A 21,769-nucleotide genomic window follows, 5' to 3' on the forward strand; every position below is an offset into this window, starting at 1 on the left:
AAGAAGGTCTTTAGAAATACAAGTGAGCAGGATTTTCTGTGTGTCTACTCATGAAAATATTTTTCTTTCACTTTTGTTAATGATTGTCTGTCTGCTTTGGTGGTTTGTCTGTGTTTGTTTCAACTGGAAAGCAGTTCTTTCTAGCTTCTGTGTTTGTAGCTACCAGCTACATGCTAACCACAATGGAACTTGGCAACGCTTTAATTATTGTTAATAAGTGTGAACTGAAGGTGGCATGTACATTTATGAAATGACACAACACTGTAAATTGTTAACATTTATAAACATTACTTTGATGGCTTTCGCACAGTGGAAACTGATACTTAGAATACAGAAGTCAGCTGCGTGGGAAATCAACAAGATTGAAACTTGAAAAACTGGTCTCTCACCGTTTAGATTCGTCTCCACCCGTAGTTTAAACTTTTGCCTTTTTGGTCAGGTTTAGGCCCCAGCATTACTTGCTTTGGACAAGAAAAAAATGTGGTTCGGATTAAAATGTGACAAGTCGAGAGAGAGTTTCATTATTTCGGCTAAAAACAGGACAGATGTGAATGAGGCTCACTGAACAGTAATGAAACAACAATAAAATATATTTTATCTTAAAAACACTACAATTTGATAATCATAATAAAAATACAAATAAATAAAACAGATTATATAAAATGTAATTCTTATGGTACACAAATATTTCTGCACTGCACAAATGAATGGAATAAGTAAACAGAGTGTATACCATTATATATAAACAAGAAACATAATTTTAATCCTGTTGTTTGTCTGCTGCAAATCTATCCTTTACTTCATTAATTATTCATTATTGATGTTTAGTATAAAGTCAGTTTTACCTTTAATATTATTTTAATATTTTACTGGTTTCTAAATTTTTAATAACATATAAAGTCTGCAGCTGTCCTTGGGGGAAAAGCTGCAATGGTGAACTTTGAAACAAGTAATGGAGTCATGCACATCTATCTATATTTTATATGTATAATATACATATTAAATATGCAAATATAAATATGACACACATATATATAATATAAAAGTATACTTCATTTTCAAGGGTGGAGGGTGGTGTGGGGAATCAAACAACATGCTGAGGCCTTATTCTTGCAAACAAATCTCTGGATCTGTGTTTCCATGAGTGGTTCCAAGAGCAAGATGGTCAATTGTATTGCATTGCTGACCTTTAAGGTTTTAATTGCAGGTACACGTGTCAACAGAATGCTGTGACAGCGACTGAATTTATCTTTCTTTTACGTTATTGGACTTTTAATGTTAATTTTTGAAGTTGCAATTTTGGGCCACGTCGGCTGAACAGATTAACAGTGCAAATAGTTTTTCACTTCCTTTATCTTTAAAACCAACATAACAAATCTGAGACATTTGAAATTTCTTTGTCTTTGATCTCTGAACTGCACAGGCGTACGTTTCCTATAGTGCGATGCCATTACCTCCTTTGTTTCATATCTGTAGTCGGATATCAAGAACAGGCCTCATCCTATGTAGTCCCATTTGAGCAGATCGATCTGAAAAAAGAGTTGTATCTCACCCTGGTCAGGGAGATTATATCCGACTGCTGTAAATCAGACACAGGTGGATGAACTTCCTCCTTCCTATGTCTGCCTCCCAGCTAACCTCTCCTTTACCCTTCTTTTCTTTTTCTCTTCATCGGTCTCTTTTTTCTTCTCCACTTGATACACCCCTCTTTCTGTATTGCAGTTCAGGGTATCATGAAAATAAAAACATAACCGAAAGAAAAGTAAAAGGTTACAGCTACACATAAATATCTGTGCATCAACAAATTTCAAGTGTTAGCAATCCAGTCCTTGAGGGAGAAGATACATACTCATGTAAACATGGACACTGATTACTAAGGACAAGGAGGTGCACATTCACGGCAACTCTGATACCTTATCTCAGAAATTCTATGGAAAAAGAGTGGCCTTTAGGGGAGTAGCCTACCATTTGGTGTTTGAGTGCACAAAAGCCTCAGTGACACAGAACATCTGCTGGAGTCCTGTTCAGCTAGCTTCACAACTTCTTGTGAGGTTTATTTTTGCACAGACGGTCACAATTTTACAACTAGCACATATAAGTAGCAGTCCCACCATTCGGTTACTGGAGGATAGCTAACACACGCTCCTTTAACTTTTCAAAAAAATTATAATTTGAGGGAGAAATCTAAATCTGCTTTTCCTAAAGTCCGTATGATTGTAAAACCCAGAGATGGGAACACTGCTTCATGCATGTGTCGCATGTCTATGCATTTTTGACTTTTCACATGTCAGTATACTTACTGACATGACACACTAAGTGATCAGAGTTACATTGTAAAAGGGGACATTAAAAGCAAAAGGTGTGTTATGATAACACACAATTTACAAAAAGATTTCTGGCAATTTTTGTGTTTTTTTATGTCTTTTCGTGATACTAGACAGGCCTACCCGTAGTTGTCAGTGCTCAGGAAAGCTTACTGAGGTACATTAAAAGGTTTTTATGAATAATTACCACTTATCCCTGGTGGTTGTCCTTATCTCACAATATCAGTCTTTTATCCCATTTAGCCCTTGCTCTAATTCATTGTTATGTATGGGACAATTATTTTTAAATGCACAAATATTTTCCCAAGATGTTGCTCATGAGATAAAGCTAAACATTCTCCAGTGAAGGCCATTTTCGGCCTTGTCGGTGTCTCCAAGGGACGAGTGGCGCAGCAGTGGTGTGACTGAGATTGGCGCCGACGTCAGGTCAAAGAGGAACCGAATGTTCCCCAAATGCCCCTCAAGGGTAAAGCCTTGGTCTGCTTCTTCTGTCTGTTCTAATTCAACTTAAATCATTATTTTATAGTCCAAATATCATTAAAGATCATGGCTAAGTTCACTGACTCTTTTCTACAGCACAGACTTTTAAAAAAATGTAAGAACATTTCAAGGGTGTAACTTATTGTTCTTCTTAGTTTTTATTAATATTAAACAAATGATGCTGTTGGAAGTTTAAACCAATGGAGTAAAGCTTAACATAACAGTCAATAACAGATATCTGTGCAGTAATATGCCATTTATAACATGTACTGTACTTTTACCAGAACCCCCTGAGCCCAGAGAACAAGAGGGTTTGTTGCTATTTTACAAATGTACTAAGTTGATGAAATGATTGCCAGGTAAATCTGTGCTTAAAAAAAGCACAGTAGGGATAATATACCCCTGCTTGTTGTGACAGTTGTAACACTAATATTATGACAGCACTATGGAGTGGTTTAAAAGTAGTAATAGGATAGAGAAGATAAATCTGCCGTTCCAATCAATTTGCAATGTGTCGGCCTTCATGTACGGATGAGTAGAGACGACATTTAAAAAAAGAATATCCACAGAAATCTATTAGTGCATGACAAATGCTTTGGGAATGTATTTCCAAACGCTGGAAACTGGCCTGGTATAATAGAGATGAAAAGCTAAACTTCTGACATGTATGAGTTAATAATAAAGAGTTAATTGTACTCTTCTCCTTTAAAACATTTTTTACAAAGTTGACAGCTGGAAGTGGAACTTTTGAATGTCTGTGTCAGGATTTAGGTAGAAGTAACAATAAAAATGAACAGTTAAAACTAGATTGCTATGCTGAATAATAATACATCAATAGCAAAGAAGGGGTGGAAAAACAAGCAACAATGATAGCGGGCATTTCAGGGGTGAAGGAAGGCAATGTGATAAAAATAAGAGCAAGTTTAGAAAACAGACAAACAGATTGTAATGCAAGCATATTCCACACTTACATTTCACAGACAGAATTAAGTAAAACTACAGGCTAGTTCTCTTTCGCTTAGGTTTGTTTGCCACTTGTGATTTTAGTGTTATTTCAAGAGCTTAAAGGGTTCCCAGAATGTTTTCGCACCAGGGCTAGATTAAGCTGCTATTGGACCCTGGGGCAAAAATGAGACGTGGGTCTTAATTAAGTCCTTAAAATAAACATTTCACCAAACCCTTTTGCTTCAAGAAATCGACTAATATTACAAAACTGAGCTATGCTCTGCCTGTCCTGTTGGTTAGTTTGGTTACTGATATGTTTGCCATGTCAACAAAACATTTCACATGTAATCAGTGATGAAGCAGTATCTATAATAGATATTTCGATTAGTGGAAATTCATTTTCAAATATGTAGTTGTGCATGGAACTGTAGATATTTATAATTGTTATCAATATGAGTAAAATTTCAAACCTTTACAATAAGGGGGGGGGGGGGGGGGGGGGGTCCAGGTCAGGTTACCAGTCTTTTGTAGGACTAGGAGGGACAATTCACCCTGATGGCTAAATTGGAATTAGCCAATCCCCTCTGCATGTCTTTGGGCTGTGGCAGGAAGCTGGAGGACCATGCAAGCACAGGGAAACCTCCAGAAAGGCCTCAGTTGGCTAGTAGACTTGAACTCAGGAGCTTCTCGTTGTGAAGCAGCAGGGCTAACCACCAAACACTGTGCTACCCAACACTGATAAACTGTTATTAATGAAATTGACAATGCAAATATCTGCACTGAGTATTGTTTTTAGTGGGGTTTTTTTTTGACTAGTGAGCGCTGATTTGTTGGAAATTAGATTGACATATAATCAAAAATAAATCATTGATATTTTGACTTGAATTATAACCAAATTATAACAGGACAGTCTATATCTATAAATTATATTTATAAATATCTATTACTACCACTGATAATCCCCCTAGTAGTAAATGAATCGCTGATATGAAGAATTAATATTTTGACAAGAGAATCAATTATAGCTATGTTGCTATGATGTAGCTATGTAAGTATTAACATTCAACAGGACTTTTAAAAGATTGTTTTTCAGAGAAAAAAAATGACTTAGGTCAATGTATCATAATTAATCTGTTTCACTACATTAAAAAAAGTTACATGAATGGCTCCATTGTGGAATCATCACCGTCTATCACACGTCTGTCACATCCTGACCTCACTCTATCTGTCCCTCTGGATGTGTTGACACTCACCATGTTCCTGATATCTGGGAACAACCAATCCCGCAACCCCCTCCTCACCCCCAACGCCCCGCAGCCGAGGCCACGGGCCTCATGGGAACCGCATATCTCAACCTGGTGCACACATCAGATTGTTGACACGAACAGATACCCTGGCAATGAAAATATTTTGCTTCTTCGAACACTGACATTGGCCTACATGGACCTACATCTCTACCCCCATTGGGATAGACGGCTCCCGTGTAGCGAGAATGTGTGGGTGGGTGCAAATTCTTGTGGGTGTCCGCATTTGCTGACAGGTGCATTAAAATTTCAACTCGGGGATTATTGCTATCACAGCCAGTGGCGTGTTTGTTTATGGCAATAAGGTAAAGTGGATGTCAGTTGAGTGTGTAAAATAGGGGCATAGGTTTAAAGGTGGAGGTTGCTATCTGTTGTCATGAAGTAGACAAGGCACTTTAACAATAGTCACTTACAGGAGGTCATGCAATTATTTAATCCTTCATAATTAAGACCTTTTCCGCAACATTTTTTCTGCAGTTTACTCAATTTTCATCAGTGTTTCAGTACATGCAACACTGATCAAGAACAGAGTTTTATTTGTGACCCTTGTCTTTCAGAAACAGAACATTCTAGAAAACGTGCTTTAAGTAGCTCTTCATCACACAATAGTTTGTGTTAAAATATTAACAGTTTGGGTGGTGGAGCAGTTAGAGTCATAGAAACACCGTTACTGCTAACAGAGCAACTTTCAATTCACTTGTATTGACGTGTATGCAAGAAATTAGCATTTAGCATAACACACTAGCTAGCTTACTGTGAAAAGCTTGCTAGAATCTCATACTTTTTTCTGCTGTTCAAATATTTAAATAGCTGCCTTTAGCAGGTAAAATTAGAATCCTTAAGAGTTGTTGACAACATTCTCTACTCTCAACCTAAAACCTAAAGTCACTTCCTTTTTGTCCTACCCTCCATCCAACACGTGCCCCCCAGAGAAGCTGCAATAAAAACAAGTCAGCCATCCAGGACCCCAATGGACCCCGGTGGTTAAAAGCGTATGTGGAACTTCTCGATTATTTTTACCTGACACAGGAAAGAGTCCACTCACAATAAACGCAGGGCCGAGGTGGTGACAGATCTCGTTAACCTTATTATGAATGAAAGGGGGAAATGGGTACAGGGGTGCGGAAGGGTGAACGTGTGCCTAGATGTATCCCTGAGCTTCACTCTGACCTTTAGCATAACCCACAGAGGAACACACACATGGAGAATGTTCCAGCAAGGGTACACGTGTAATCTTTTGCTTTGACTTTTGAAGTTGCTTTAATCACATGTGTGGTAATATATTTAAATAAACCTGAAAAATGCATAATTGACCACATAGTGTTAGCACTGCAGTCTGGTAGCCAACAAGTATCAGTTCAGCCCAATGCACTGCAGCTACATCAGCAGTAACCTTAGGCTACGTCCCCACTAGATAGATTTGAAAATTTTCAGTCGTTTTCACAAAGTTGTGCGTCCACATTGAAACGGCTAAAAACGCTTACATTCCAGTACTGCGCATGCGTGAAACGCAAGAAGATTCAACCTGCCTCATTTCTGTCTGCCGTTTGTTTACTTTCCAGTCATCATTTTCGAAAGTCTCAGTTTTCGCTGTCCACACTGTGACGGGACACAGTGACTGGTCTTCAAATGTATTCGTTTTTGAGAGATTTTTCAAAACGCTTCGTTTTCCTTCGGGGAAAACGCCGTCTCAGTGTGGTCCAAAACGGAGAGAAAACGATGCGTTTTCAAAACGCATCAGTGTGGACTCACTAGGTGTAATGATAACAACTGATTCTTGCAAAAGGACAAAGAGCATATCGTTAGCTTCATAGCATAATTGCCTAAGTCATTGACTTAGTCAAATGACTTAGGCAATTATGCTATGAAGCTAACGATATGGAGACATGTGACAAAAGACTGACAGGCCGTCTATGGTCTATTTATGTAACATTTTCAGCACTTCAGCAGTCATGAACTCATAAAAGTGATTTATGAGTAATTAAAATAATTAAGGTTAAAAATACTTTTAACCTATAAAGGCAGCTTATGTAGAGAAGAGCAGTGTGTCATGACTTATGGGATAAATCATCATCAGTTCGCAAATTCTGAACAAATACTTATGACACTGGGATTTTTACTTTCCACAATAATTAGTTAAAAAAAGGTATTACTTAATAATAGTTAATTGCAATAATTACCACAAGAAAATACACCTTTCAGCTTGTCATGTATTTTTTTAAACTGAGCTTTTTGGAGATCTGTAGTATAAATGTGCCTATATCTAAAGCACAACCTCGGTCAACCTCTGTTCTGTGGTAAAGACTGTAATTAACAGATGTGACTGTCACACAAAAAGGTTTGGACATTTTTCATAGTTCATGTTTGAATTATATTTTTTTATTTCCCCCCAAAATTCAAAACAATTCAGTGGGCTACATACTGAACTCAAAAGATAGAAACAAAGTATCAGTCCTATCATGCAAGTATCAATTTGATACCAATACCAGTGTTTAGGATTTTGATCAGTCACCTCGACTGATTGGTTCTAGCTTCATCTGTTGTTGGTGTCTTAGTTAGATCTTAAAATGGTTTGCACCAGGAGTGCACAACCCATTTTACATCATGGGATGCATACAAACCAATTGGTTCTCAACTAAGTTAGAAAGACTACTAAAACTGCTGCATTATTACCAAGTAAAAACAAAACAAAACATGAGCCCTACAATAGACTGATGACCTGACCAGGGTGCACTCAGCCCTCACATTATGACAGCTGGGATAGGCTAAAGGCCAAAAGTGATCCTGAATGTAATAATTGGGAAAAAATACTTCCAGGATTTTCCTTATCTTTCTATAAAAAGTATCATTTGTTGTGGTAATTCTGACCTTCGGCATGGATGAAATGAAAAGTTTGGGCAGCCACAGAAAATTTTAATGACTTGGAACACTATGTTTGGTTGTGCAAAATAAAGTAAAAACAAACAAACAAAAAACACCATCAAATAGTATTTGGATTTTCCATTTGGCAGATGAGCTCAAGCCATGTGTTTAACATTCCTCATCAATAAGTGTTAAAGATTAGAACCTCAGGAATAGCATAACAAGTTTTTCCTGCTTTATTTTTCCTGACTGTCCCCTAATCACCTAATACTCCAACTAGAAAGAGTTCTTAGTGTTTTTGGAAAATTTCTTGTTATTTTCTGCACGTGCCTGCTCAAGTTTAAGGAATTACCACACTGCCAGTAATTTAAAAGGAGTGACCACCAGACTAAACAGGGTTAAAGACCTTTTAAGCACTGGTTAACAAAATTTAGCTTGCTTTAAGCACAACAGACGTTGGCTGACTAATACATGTCATGCCCTCAGGCCTGCCCAAAGCTGTATATACTCACAACTTCTCATTTGGTTGTTCCTTATGTATGCTATTCCTGGCTGTCTGTATTCACTTACAATCCCCTCTTTTTTGTGGCCAAAAAATATGAACAGAGCTTTCAAATAATGTAAGTTCAGTATGTTGAAACTTGAATGAAGATTGTTTATAAAGATTTCTAGACCGAACTTTTTCTCATATCAAGTGATTTGTAAAGAAATTAGCCACAATTAGCATGTTGGTTAGAACCAAAAAAGCAAAACAAGGAAAAAGTCGGAAATCAATCACAATTAACAAGATGAAGGAAAAGAAAATGTTAAACTGAAGCATTTGTGGAGTTGGCAGATGACTGTTGTTCTAATGAGTGCCCATTAGGAAATAAACTGATTCCCTCTCAGAACCTTAAAACAAATTTCCTGAGGCCTACTCCTTTGATGAACTTGGATGCTAAGAGGCTGCTAAGAGGCTGCTAAGAGGCTGCGTGTCACTGGGTCACCAAGGTGACGGGACATCCTGGCAGGAAAAACAGGAAATGAGGCTAAAGAGTGACTCTGATTGGACCCCTCCTTGTTGGCGTGCAGTCCGATAAGGAGGCATTGAGAGGCTGGTGGGGGCCCAGCCTCTTTTCCTTCGTTTTTTGTGGTATGAACGTTAATGAGAGCAAGAATGCAAAAACGTTACTGTGCAGACTCACAGACATTTAGCTCGATTAACAATCGCTTTCAAATGTTGAATTCAGCATGAATTCAGTTCAATTCAATTCAGCAGAAAATTAGAAGTCTTCCAGGTGTTTATGTCTTAAGACATCCCTGAAGCTTTACAAACTGGTGTGAAAATAGGAAAGAAATTCACCTATGCATCCTTTATCATGTTTGTCTAGGCCGGTATTCAGTGACATTTTGCCACCTTCTGACCCCACAATGTAACAATAAATGATTGGGTGAAGGCTGTGGATGATCCAAACTCTCCATATTCTCTGTGCTATCCCCCCGCTTTGCCTCCCTTCCAAGTCCTTGGGCTGTATCAGACAAAACACCTGCTTGTCTACTCCAAAGACAACTTTTAAAAGTTCACAAGGCTTTGAGAATCCAAACAATGCAGGGGCTGGATGCACAAAATGGTATTGGTAAGTATCTATCTTAATCTTATTCAAAGTCTTTAGTTGTTAAGTCATGTCTCAGTGTCTTTTTGCTCAAACAAAACCTATTTGAACCACTTTGACTTGTGGACCTTTCAGCCTCTTTGAGATCATCGTAACCCAGCTTGACCTTCTGTAAGTTTTTAGGTAGATAAATGTCAAATTATTTTTCTCAGAACCTTCGTCACTGGTCTCAACACTCCTCTGAAATCATTGTCTGATGTGTATATAAAGGACACTGTGTACTCCTTCCTGGAAGAAGTCATACAGGTTCCCAAAAAACCAAACGATGTCTATTAATACAATAACAAGACTTTTAAAGACGCATACTGTACTGGCAGGCTGCACATAACACGAGATGCTGTATTTAAATAAATTTGTGCTATCGATCAACAGGGTCTAGCATTTTTACAGCTTTAGAAAAAAAGTGTGTGCTTCAGGGCAATTTTCACCAAATTTACATTATTATTACTTTGGTTAGTGACACCCAGTTGGTGAAATTCTAGAAAATGTCTTGTTTTCCAGATATTAAATTTAGAGGGAAAAACACAGAATTTACAAAGTTGCATGGAATTAGAGGTATTTAGTTAAGGTCTACTATTTTGTGAGTGAGGTATTTCAGAAAAAGAATAAAAAATAAATATATAGAGAGAAATGTAACCAGTTTGGCTTGTAATCATAATGATCTGGCACCCTGCAGCCAGCCACAAAGGTATTGTTATGCTAATATAAAGAAAGGTTTGTGGTTTTGGGGTAATCTGTAATCCAGAAAATTACCTGTTGCTGTTTGATTGGCAGAAACAAATGTCATCAAATAGCACAAATAAGACACTCAAAACAATGTGGCATTATTGCTGCTTGAATGTCGTTTGAATGATTATTCTACCAAAATGTATGGCCCTAAGCTTTACTGGCACACTGAAATCTCTGCCACTGATATATTTCTTGAGTCCAAGTTAAATGCTTTGACCTCTCAGGTGTGAAGTAATCCTTAATCTTTGTCTTCCTTCCCAACCAAGTTCACCTGAGAACCCCGTTGCACCTGAGAGAAGAGAGGTTGGGGTGGTTAAGGGTCCGAGGGCTCGTCACAACATCGGGCTGCTCACACATGTCTTAGGACAAAGACCCCAACACCTGTGAGTGCAGAGGTTGGGGATAAGGTGGGGTGGGGGTGTGTATAGGTGGATTGGAAGGAGGTTGAGAGGAGCGTATGAATGTTACATTGACATACACGGTAACTGAGCTAAGTGCTCAAAGGCATTTAAAAGGATGTGTCTGTGTGTGTGTGTGTGTGTGTGTGTGGATGTGTGTATGTTGTTTGAAGCAAAGCTAAGAGAGTGAAATGAATGAGAATGTGTTGAGGAGCGTGTGCTGTGCGTGTGTGTGTGTGTGTGTGTGTGTGTGTGTGTGCGTGTGTGTAGTTCTCTCCACGTTGCTGCCTTTCCTTACAGTCCAGGTGTGCATTGTGGTCTATTGTCATCTGACTGGACTTATCACCCCTCTTCTCCCTGTCAGCTACCTGCCCTTTGATGTCTGGGAAGTCTTTCACCCCCTTTCCTTTTGGGGTCAACATTCCAGCAACACACAGACACAGAAGTACACGTGCATACAAAAGCACACCTGCACGTACACACACAGACTTAAAGACACACAAACACATAGAAGAGAGGCCGGGATGAGGAGAAAGAGGGAGAGGGGAAGGGAGGAATAACAAAGGAACAGAAGGGGAGTGAAGTACAAGTAAACACTTGTTCTGTATCTGTAGAGATGGACTTAAACCTGAGCAAGTCAGATGCAGACAAGGATCCATGACATGATTAATGAAATGATAGAGTCTTGTATATAATTACACAGAGGATAGCTGTGAATCACTTTGCATGTTTTTTTATAATTTGAAACTTCGTTAGCTATATGTTTTGTCCTGCTGGGTGTCAACAAAGCTCTTCAGTAAGGAGTGAGAAATTGGAAAAAAGTGATCCTGAGAGCATTTTAATGTAGCAGCATATTTAGTAGGCTAAGGAAAAATGACAATGAATGAAAACCCCAACAATCATACAACTCTCTGTCAGCAAGAACATGGTGACAGTGGGAACAAAAAACTTCCTCTTAACAGGAAGGAAGAAGAACCAGGCTCGGGGAGGGGCAGCCATGTGCTGAGACCGGTTGGGCAATAGAGACAAGTGACAAAGGCACAATTTAAAAAAGGTGAGTGAAGAAGACACACACAGTGCATCATGGGAACCCCACGGGAGGCCTAGGCTTATTACACCATAACTAAGGTAGGATTCAGGGTCACTTGATCCAGCCCTAACTATAAGCTTTGTCGAAAAGGAAAATGGAAAGGATTAGCATTACAAGATGTTGATTTTTTTTTGACAATTCTTTTCCTTAAATTTTCATTGTCGTTACCACAGGAAAAAGCAAGCTCATATTGCATTTACTTGTGTTAAAGCTAAAAACTAAACACGGTACTATGGGCAGTTTGTAATGGATTTTTCCGTTGCTGTTGCTCTACCCGTCTGCCAGGTTGGGTGAAACTCAGTATTTGTGGTTTTTCCGTAATCTGGCTCACCTTTGCCTCAATTCTTGCCCCGATGGAAAGAAAAAAAACTCAAAACAAACTTCTGTTGTCGTCAAAAACATAAATGTTCTCATTTATATGCTGCTAAGAAGGCAAAAATTAGACTACAATCTCCAAAATGTCTTCTTGTCATATTTCTTAAAATTCAACTGTGAAAAATGCTAAAAAAAGAAAAAGAAAAAAAGGAAAAGTACAAAAATACCCTCACAGTGTCGTCTCAGGCCTAACTCGACATGCATTTCATGAAGTTGCTTGGTTCAGGCTTGCTGTGTCCACATACTGTATATAACCACATATTTAGTAATCACAAACACAGTGTTTAACCAGAGTTATGTCTGCTGCAGCAGCCCTCGCTCCTCACACCAAGCCCGTCTCCATCTGTGGTTGTTTTCTCAGAGCTCTTGATGACTAGTGCTGACAGATGACAGACTGTCAAGAGCCTCTGATCACACAAACAACTTCCCCAGCGCACTTTCACTGACTTTTCTTTTTTTATGCACTCGGCTTGACTGGCATGTAAAATGTATGAAGGCAGTTTTGTTAAGAAGGAATCCCCTTTCTTCTCCCATTTCTACTTCTGCTAAAAGGATTCAAAGGACCTGTTGTAAATGGCTTTTTACATGCAGAGAAACATAACGACACTGAAAAATATCAGTTTTGTTGTGTCAGGAAAGGAGAAAAAGCGAGGTCCTCGAGTTCAAGTTTTCTTTTTGACCTTTGTACTTGATGGTGTAGTTTTACGTTTCAGGTTAATTGGTGCGGAGACGACGCCTCTGCTTGTGTGCTTGTGTGCATATGTGTTTGTGTGTGTCAGGGTTTGGATCATGCCTGTATCTCCATCCCCCGTTCTTAGCCAGGTGCATGGCAGTGCTTTGGAGCTTTTATCCCAAGCCGATCCCTGGGAATGCAGAGAATTTCTCCCAGACGCTCCTGGTCACAGTGCCCCGGCAGCTCCTACTCACACCCACAGATACACACACATACACATGCACACACATACATCTCTTCCGCCTCTCCCTTAACCCCGACACCACTGACAGACACAGCCCAAAGAGCAGACACCTGGCTTTGCGCATACACACATGTGCACACACATACACGCACGTACACACATGCACAAACACACACACACCCTGGGGAACTTCAGGGAAAGTCGGGGATCAGCAGAAACACTCTAGAGAAACAGGAGAAGGCAGAGGACACCAGATGCAAGATAGTACTCAACAAGAAGGAGAGAGAGGTGGAGGACAAAAAGTGAGACTGAGACAAAGGCAAAGGGCAAAGGTCAGCTTGACAAACAGTGAAATGGATCCTAAAATTCACAGACAAGCTACACATAAAACTTAGAAAATAATAATCATTTCACATTACAGCAAGTCATTTATGCTCAATATCATGGTTAACATCGTGACCTTCTGTATGACATTAATTTTCTTTTCTAAAAGTTTTCCCCATTTAATGGTAATTAATATCATCACTTTAAATCACATCATTTGTAAACTGGGCAGGAAAGGGTTAACTTGATCTGTCAGTGAGGGTGCAGCCCTCCTGTCAGTCAGGAGTTAACACCACCTGAGAGTCCTGTCAGCCTCACTTCCTCTCCTTTCTGTTGCCTGCCAATCAAGCTGCCGCAGTGCAAAACCGCACCTGCGTGCATGTGCAAGTGTGTAGTTTCTATGGATTCAAAGTGAAGGAAACACAACAATAACAAGAGGTTTTCTTTTTAAAAAAAAACTTCACCAGAAATCCTGCCAGTTAAAGTCTGTGGGATGAATAAGGAGCGAAACATGTGAAAGGAGAACGTGATAACAAAACACTGCGGCTGCAAAAACCTGTTGCTCGTAGGCCTACTGTGGCATTTCTCCTTGTTGTAGTGCTGAGTGGCATGTGTGATAATGTCTACTCTCAATTCACACGCTGAAAGAATGAAAATCATTTAGCTGCTGGGAAGAGAAGCCGCACGCATGCACGCACGCACGCACGCACGCACGCACGCACGCACGCACGCACACACACACACACACACACACAAACAGTTCATTATCTAAACACTGCAGGGCACGGTTCTTCACTCCCCTCTCTTCTCTCTCTGACTGTGTCTGCACCTCTGAGGCCAAGGCAAACACTCGGTGTGTGTGTGATACACTCATATCTCAACACACTTCTTCCCCCCATGCCAATTCTCCAGATGTTCTGCAACTTAAAGGTAGGTGGTGAGTCTCAGGAGTGGTGTTTATCGGATCATACCAACTGAACTTCAACCCCCGTCTCCCCAACCAACTCTTCTAACACATCTAATTCTTACTGTTTCCTCTGAGCAATTATCTGCAATAGCATCCGTTCCTCTTGCTGTCTTCACTTGAGCAAATGCATTAAGTAGGAGGAAGTGCACAAGATTGACAACAAAGAAAAATAAATCAAAGACACGGAAAGTGAGTCTAAAAAGGCAGCAAGTACAGCTTGTCAGCAGTGCCGCAGCAGTGCAGCTGTGTGGTATCTCTGTCACTCGGCTGGTCTCTGTTTCACATAGAATTCCTCTGTGGCTTTCTAACAGGAGGAAAGCCCTCCCTTAGTCACACAAAGCTGATCTCCTATTGGTTCCCCAGAGGCCCCCGGACCTCCCTGCACCCAGACAAATACAGACACTGCACTTAAGAGTGTGTGTATAGATGTGTGCGGGGGCAACAGTAGAGACAGTGTCAGTGTACACCTGTCTTCGTGTCGCTGCACTGGTCAAAAAAATATGGTGCATAAAAGGAATGTCTTTTGAACAGCTGTTCAACACAACGAGTCGCACGAGTGTGGAAGTCAGGCTGAAGTTCGGAGACCAAAATGAACAAGAAAAAGTACCAGGCCCCTGAAGTGGAGAATTGTAGGGGTATTTTATGCTGTGGTCACATCCAGTGGGAATCTGCATCTTTTTTGGCTGATGCTTCAGGGACAGTTTTTGAACACTCGGGTTTGGGTCCAATGCTGCAGTACTCTAAAAAACCATGGTTGCCGGTATTCTTTATATGGGCTATTTGAAATATTTCTGTTAACACACTGGCTATGACTTCATAATAACCACTCTGATATTTACTTTGTTGCTTATAAATTAAATAAGGATTAATTATAGATGTTTTCATTCACTTTATTCCATTATTATTACTACTACAACTAATTATTATTATTATTGAATTAAATACTACAATTATATGAGTAAATATTTGATACATTCATAAGATTATTTACTTATGATAAATCATTAGTAACACATCTATAAACGTTGTATTAATCCATCCATTGCATTCATAGATTATATAATTGAGTTTTAATGAATAATAATATAAAGAAAGAAAAATATAATAAAAATAAAATAAAGATGTTGTAAAGCATCTAATATTATAGCTGTACATATTGGTATAGATAAATATGATGGCTCATCTCATTTATTAGCCATACACATTTATGTAAGATGTTATTTAGATTTTTTAAAACTGTCCTTTAGTAAGTAAACACTATAACAAAATTACAAAATAAACATGACAAAAACACTTACAGGTGTTCCTGATTTGTTGGTACACCATCTACTGTACCTTTTAAGTTCATGTACACTCACATTTTTTTCCTGGCTTCTCTGAGCGAGAACATGTAAGGGGATGAATGGAGCCTTGTTTTGTGGACATGTACTGTATCACAATATGTGAACCTTGGTTTGATACAGATTGATATCAGACAGTAACCAACAGCTAACACAGCGACTCAGGGAACCTTTGCAACAGATGGGTCGTAAGAGCCAGTCTCCACATAGAGTCCAACAATACTGGGCCAGAAAATGTCCTTATGTCCTTACACAGTTTGTTTAGCAACACCCTGAAGTAGCTGTTTACTGTATTGCCTGAACAATACAGACGTTATCAGTCTCTCACATTGTGGAGGAATTTTGGCACACTCGTCTTTACAGTATTTCTTCAGTTCATTGAGATTTGCAGGCATTCGTTTGTGCACAGCTCTCATAAGGTCCAGTCAAACCATTTCAATCTTGCTGAGGTTTAGACTATGAGTTGGCCATTGTTGCATGACCAAATTTCCTCAAAGCTTTAGCAGACAGATGGCCTCACATGTGACTACAGAATACTTTGGTTCATGGTCAGCTCAATAACTGCAAGGTGCCCAGGTCCTATGGCTGCAAAACAAGCCAAAAATCATCACTTCTCTACCCCCCTGTGCTCTGTTTGATTTTTTTTCCAAATGTGGAGCTGTGTATTATGGACAAACATCTCTACTTTGGTCTTGTCGGTCAAGAGGACATTGTTCCAGAAGTATTATTGGTTCACATGCAGCTTTGCAGACCTAACCAATACTTCCATATTCTTTTTAGAGAGAAGAGGCAGACAAGAGGCTATAGTTTGGCTGCTCTTTCAAACAAGTCACACTTGTTTAGTCTTTTTTTTTATTTTATTTTACTGTTAACCGAGGCCCGTAGTCTGAGATGCAACATTTGGATTTTTTTTTTCTGTCCACTCCTGTGAAGGTTGTTGCATTATGTTAATATACACTGGAATGTTTCAGACCAGCAACCTGCCAAACCCTCAGCTTTTATAGGAGAGTTTCTTTTCTTTTTCTGTGACTTTTTTTTTTTTTTTAGAGCAATTTGGCTTCAATTACATTTGAAATCTAGCATAATTTAAATCAATAAAAGCTTAGCTTTAAATATAATATCTAGATTATTCCAAAATCATGCATGTCAAAATGGACGTTACTTGAACCTAGACAGCGACATACGCTATACATTTGGAGTTAAGTAACTTTTATTTTAATTAAAGACTGAGCAAACAGTAAGTCTAGTATCTGTGACTTTTGTCTATGTTTCGGACATGGAGGATTTACTTCAATCACTGAGAAGCTATTATGAGTGGTGTGTTTTTCCTCAGTACTATATTCTAAAGTCTATCATAGGAATGATAGCAACAGCAAAACTACGTTAACTTGGGGACTGCTAGTCCTATCAAAAAAGAGAAAACGGTCAGAGAGAAGCCTTTAGGACAGGAGTCTTTACATAATGCACTTCCAGTCCAGAGATCCTCTAGAGATACTGACACAGACTGTTCAGACAGAGGAAGAAATAAAACAACAGTCTGCCATACGCAATGCAAGCAGCTCTGATGAACACAAACAGGAACCAGGCAGATGGATGGAGAGGCATGGAGGAATGAAATTAAAGAAGGGAACACAAGAACTCTCCTCTCTGGCTCCACATCGAGTGCTTAGCAATCTCTCCATCATCATCATGTCATCACTCAATTAAAAGGTTAGGCTCTGTTTATTCTTTCTATTAGCAAGATTTGGAAAACATCAACAATCACTTATTACCAAGACTCACTGCCTCCGGGCAAAGCCACTGCTAATTGTATTTTGTGTGTGTGTGTGTGTGTGTGTGTGTGTGTGTGTGTGTGTGTGTGTGTGTGTGTGTGTGTGTGTGTGTGTGTGTGTGTGTGTCTGTGTGTGTGAGAGAGAATGTGTAAATAGCTCATTTAACAATAGTGGATAATAGAGGAGCACTCTGTCCTGACTTGGAAGCCAAACCAATGTTTGTGTTATCATTTAAAAAAACTGACATCTTGATCATTGATTTGTCTTTAATGACATTTCTTAGAAATTTCTGTGAAAAATAACTCCATGTTGAAAAATTGCGTTGAAAGTGAATAACTAGCTGGAGAAAGATTCACTGTTTTGCAACAGCCTGTAGTGTTTTTGGCACATTGGAGCACCAAGGGCTCCAATCCAATATCACTACAATGTAGAAATCATCTAAAAAAAACAACCTGCATGATGATCTGCTGGAGAAGTGGCACAATCCCTGCTTGATGCATGACATAACAGGACCCTTGCCACTCACCATTTACAGTTTCATTAGTTGACTGCCTCTCTTTCAACATTAATGACAACAGGTCTAAATGACAGGCTGTAAAAGAACAATACAATCTCTGAGTAGAAGTATGTTTTCTTTCTTCCATGTTGGACTTTTGATCTTCATAAATGTTTGAATGACATTTTATTAACATTTACTAGCAAGGATCCACCTATTTTCCTCATCACATTGCCCAACAGGCCCAAGTTGCAATGCAGCAGTGCTTCAACACTGAGCTCCACACTGAGGTGGATATTGTTTAATTGTTTTCAAACATTTTCAGTCTAATTTCCACTCTTTACACAGCCAACCCGTTCTCACTCCCAAAGCGTAACATTTTACGCTAGGTGACAAATCGTCACCATATTACGTTTTCGGCTACCCACCACGTTCCTAAATGACGACCTCGGAAAAAGAGGAAATATGAGAACCGTCTGGACTGAACCTACACATGTTCGCTCTTTTTCTTCAAATCGCTTAGAAACACGCTATTTAACATCATTAAAGTCCTGGTTACGGTCTGGAATAAGGTTATGGTTAGGGCTAGGGATAAGGTTAGGTTTAGGGCTGGAATACAGGGCTGGAACGTCTATTACCGCGGGAGCGTCATTGCACTGGATTCCAGCCATAACCCACCGCGTACCATAAGAACGCCGAAGGTCTCCTTTCGCGTTCCTCAGGAACGCCGCGGGACGTGACAAAACGTCGACATGTTACGCCTCGGGAGTGAGAACGCTCTGACACAGCATGTACGCAGTCCTGATCAAGGTTATCAAAGAGCTACAGCTTGATGCCCTTAATGCATTTTAATTCTCACTGACCTTGGATCAGCCTTTGCTAACAGCAGCCCTTGATATCATAATCAGCTGAAAGAAACATTCCTGGTAGTTGTGATGGAACTCTGAGATCTATGATTTCTTATCTTTCAAACAGCTCTTTCTCTTTTGTGCTCAGCGTTGTCTTTTCATCTGATGCTCCTTTATTTCCTGGCATACCCTACATGTTAGCCCTGATCAAAATTAGAAGTAGGGAGATTCTAAATTCCATTGCTATGTGCAGTTGTACGTCTCCATAGATCCCGGTACCACAGTACATCCTGTAGAAACTTCCATGTAATTGACAGTAATGCTGCATACAAATTGGAAGCAATTCCCTCGTCAGGCATTGTTTTGAAATTAATGGCTGGTCACTCCCAGGTTCTGGTTGCCTTGCCGATCAACTAATGTATCTAAATCCAGGTATCAAGTCAATCATTTGCATTGATCACTCTCATTGGTTATCAAACCAGTGTCACAGTCTCACCTGTTATAGCGTCTCATTACTATATTCCTGCAAATCACTTGCAGTGTGAAATTGGCTTAATAATTTTTAAAAAATAAATAAAAACTATATGGTTATCATGACAACACCTGTGGCCTTAGCACAAGTAGGGCTGTTCGATATAATGATATATATCGGATGATGATATAAAACGTCTATCATTTCATTTTACGCTATCGTTTGTTTCGTGGTGATAAACTGTTTATGGCAATATTCTTTCATTATTTTGATGGTCACTATATTAATTTCTTAAAGTTCTCTCTTTCTCTTATATTTTATATAACCACACTACAGACAGACAAGCGCTTGTTTTTATGCCTTGTGGTTAGCAACAACGAAGGTAAAACCACCGCTTGTCCGCTTGTTTATTTTCCACATAAACCTTACACGATAAAGCTCAAGATCCTGTTGAGACTTTTCAAAATATACAGAATCACGTGAAAGATGCAGAGTATTTATGGATGAGAAGCAAAAAAGAGCCGTCAGGTGCTAAAAAAATAAACCTTAGACTCAAACGTTAGAACAGGCTTTTCCCCGCAGCACGCCGTTTAATAAATACTCACAAAGAAAACAGCGGCCGTTACAACTTATGTCTAAAAATGTATCGTTTCATGCATCAGTAAAAACACTTGACTCCAGGTACATGACGCCCAGCTGGAAACACTTCACGCAAGTCGAGCTGCCCGAGATTCAAAGAATTTACAGAAAATGTTACATTTTTGTGATTTATATCGTTATCGGGACGATAGATGTCTTAATATCGGGATATGAGATTTTGGTCATATCGCACAGCCCTAAGCACAAGGGCCATTTTTCCAGTCTCCAGTCAGTGTGCTCCACCTAATAATATTTGTAAAAGAAATTAGTGACTTAGACATTACTGACTTAAAATTCTCCTTTGAGCTAACTAAAATATGTAAAATGTAATCCTGCTTGGCCCAAATGACACAAACAAACAAGTTAAGCAAGCTCAGGTCATTTTTTTTTTAGGATTTTGAATGTTTTTGTATCTTCCAGATGGTTGCGGTACACTTTACTCTGTTTTATGCAGGTAAAACTCTCAGGTATCCTATGAGTTTAAGAACTGATTTTTAATATTTCCCTGCTTGTTTTTAAAGCATTGAATGCTCTGGCTCCTACTTATGTCTGCAATTTGCTTACTCTATGAGCCTAACAGCTGCTGGTGATCCTCCACCAGAACCCTACTCATATTTTCTAATTATTGACTTGGCTTCAAAAGTGAACAGGGTTTTGCTATAATAGTAGGTTTTCTTTTAAAAGGTAAATGTTTTTTTATTATTATGACATCTAGGCCAGTGGTCATAATGGTAGGAGGAGTAAACATAAAATAGGGGGCTATATAAAAATGACTGAAAAGAAATCTTACTCAAATGAAAGGTTCTTTAATTACATCTTGTTATGTAACTCTGTAAGTTGAAGCCCTGTTTTTGTTGTCTTCTGTGTTTTGTCACCACGTCGGCATGATAAGCAGGTAAAATTGGAAGCGGATGATAAAACACCTCAGTGCCCATGTTTGTCTCTCTATTCCCACTCCCATCTGCTGTCTGCTGAACTTGTCCCAAAGAGTCCAGATAAGCATCTCCCCAAAATCTGAGACAGGACCCACACACAGAGCACCACCACCATCAAATACCACAGAGCAAGTGAGTGTATGCCTCTGTCTGAGGCATGTGTGTTAGATCGTGTGGGTACACATAAAGTTATGTGTGATTGAATCTGGGCAAATGAGATAAGGTTGGTGCTACGATAATGATGTTTGTGAGAAAACTGCGTTGTGGAAGTTCTGTGCACACTCGGTCTGCAAGTACATACAGTAGTACGTATATGTGTCTGAGCAAAGCAGGAAGCAAAGTCTTGCGCACTGTGATGCTGGCGATAAGGGTGGTGCATCTGTGTGTCTGTGCATATGTGTGTGTGTGTGTGTGTGTGTGTGTGTGTGTGTGTGTGTGTGTGTGTGTGTGTGTGTGTGTGTGTGTGTGTGTGTTGCCAGGGAGGTGGGACGGGGTTCAGTGGTAGGACATGTTCATCCATGCTGGTATTCGTGAGAGGCTCCCAAATACCAGGGTGGGATTGGAGGAAGGAGATGGTAGGGTGGAGGTGGGGAGGTTGCCCAAATCCTGCTACTTATCTCTAAGCATAAATGAAGAACAGTGGTGAAAAACAATTCAAGAATATTACCTTTACATGCATCAAGAGCAGAACATGGCATTTCTCACTTCTGTTGTTTTTAAATGTGCATAAATCTGAGTTCTCAAATCCTCGACTAAATATCTAAAGATACTGTATGATTTTAAAAGTGATTGGAAACACTTGTGCCCCTTTCTGCTCAACTGATGCTGATTTCTGAGAGGAAGAGTTAAAAACTACATTATTCAAACTAACAATGTACATCCTCCCATGGCATAATTCTT

This window comes from Aulonocara stuartgranti, assembly GCF_965226115.1.
Source record: "Aulonocara stuartgranti genome assembly, chromosome: 14".
NCBI classification, from domain to species: domain Eukaryota; kingdom Metazoa; phylum Chordata; class Actinopteri; order Cichliformes; family Cichlidae; genus Aulonocara; species Aulonocara stuartgranti.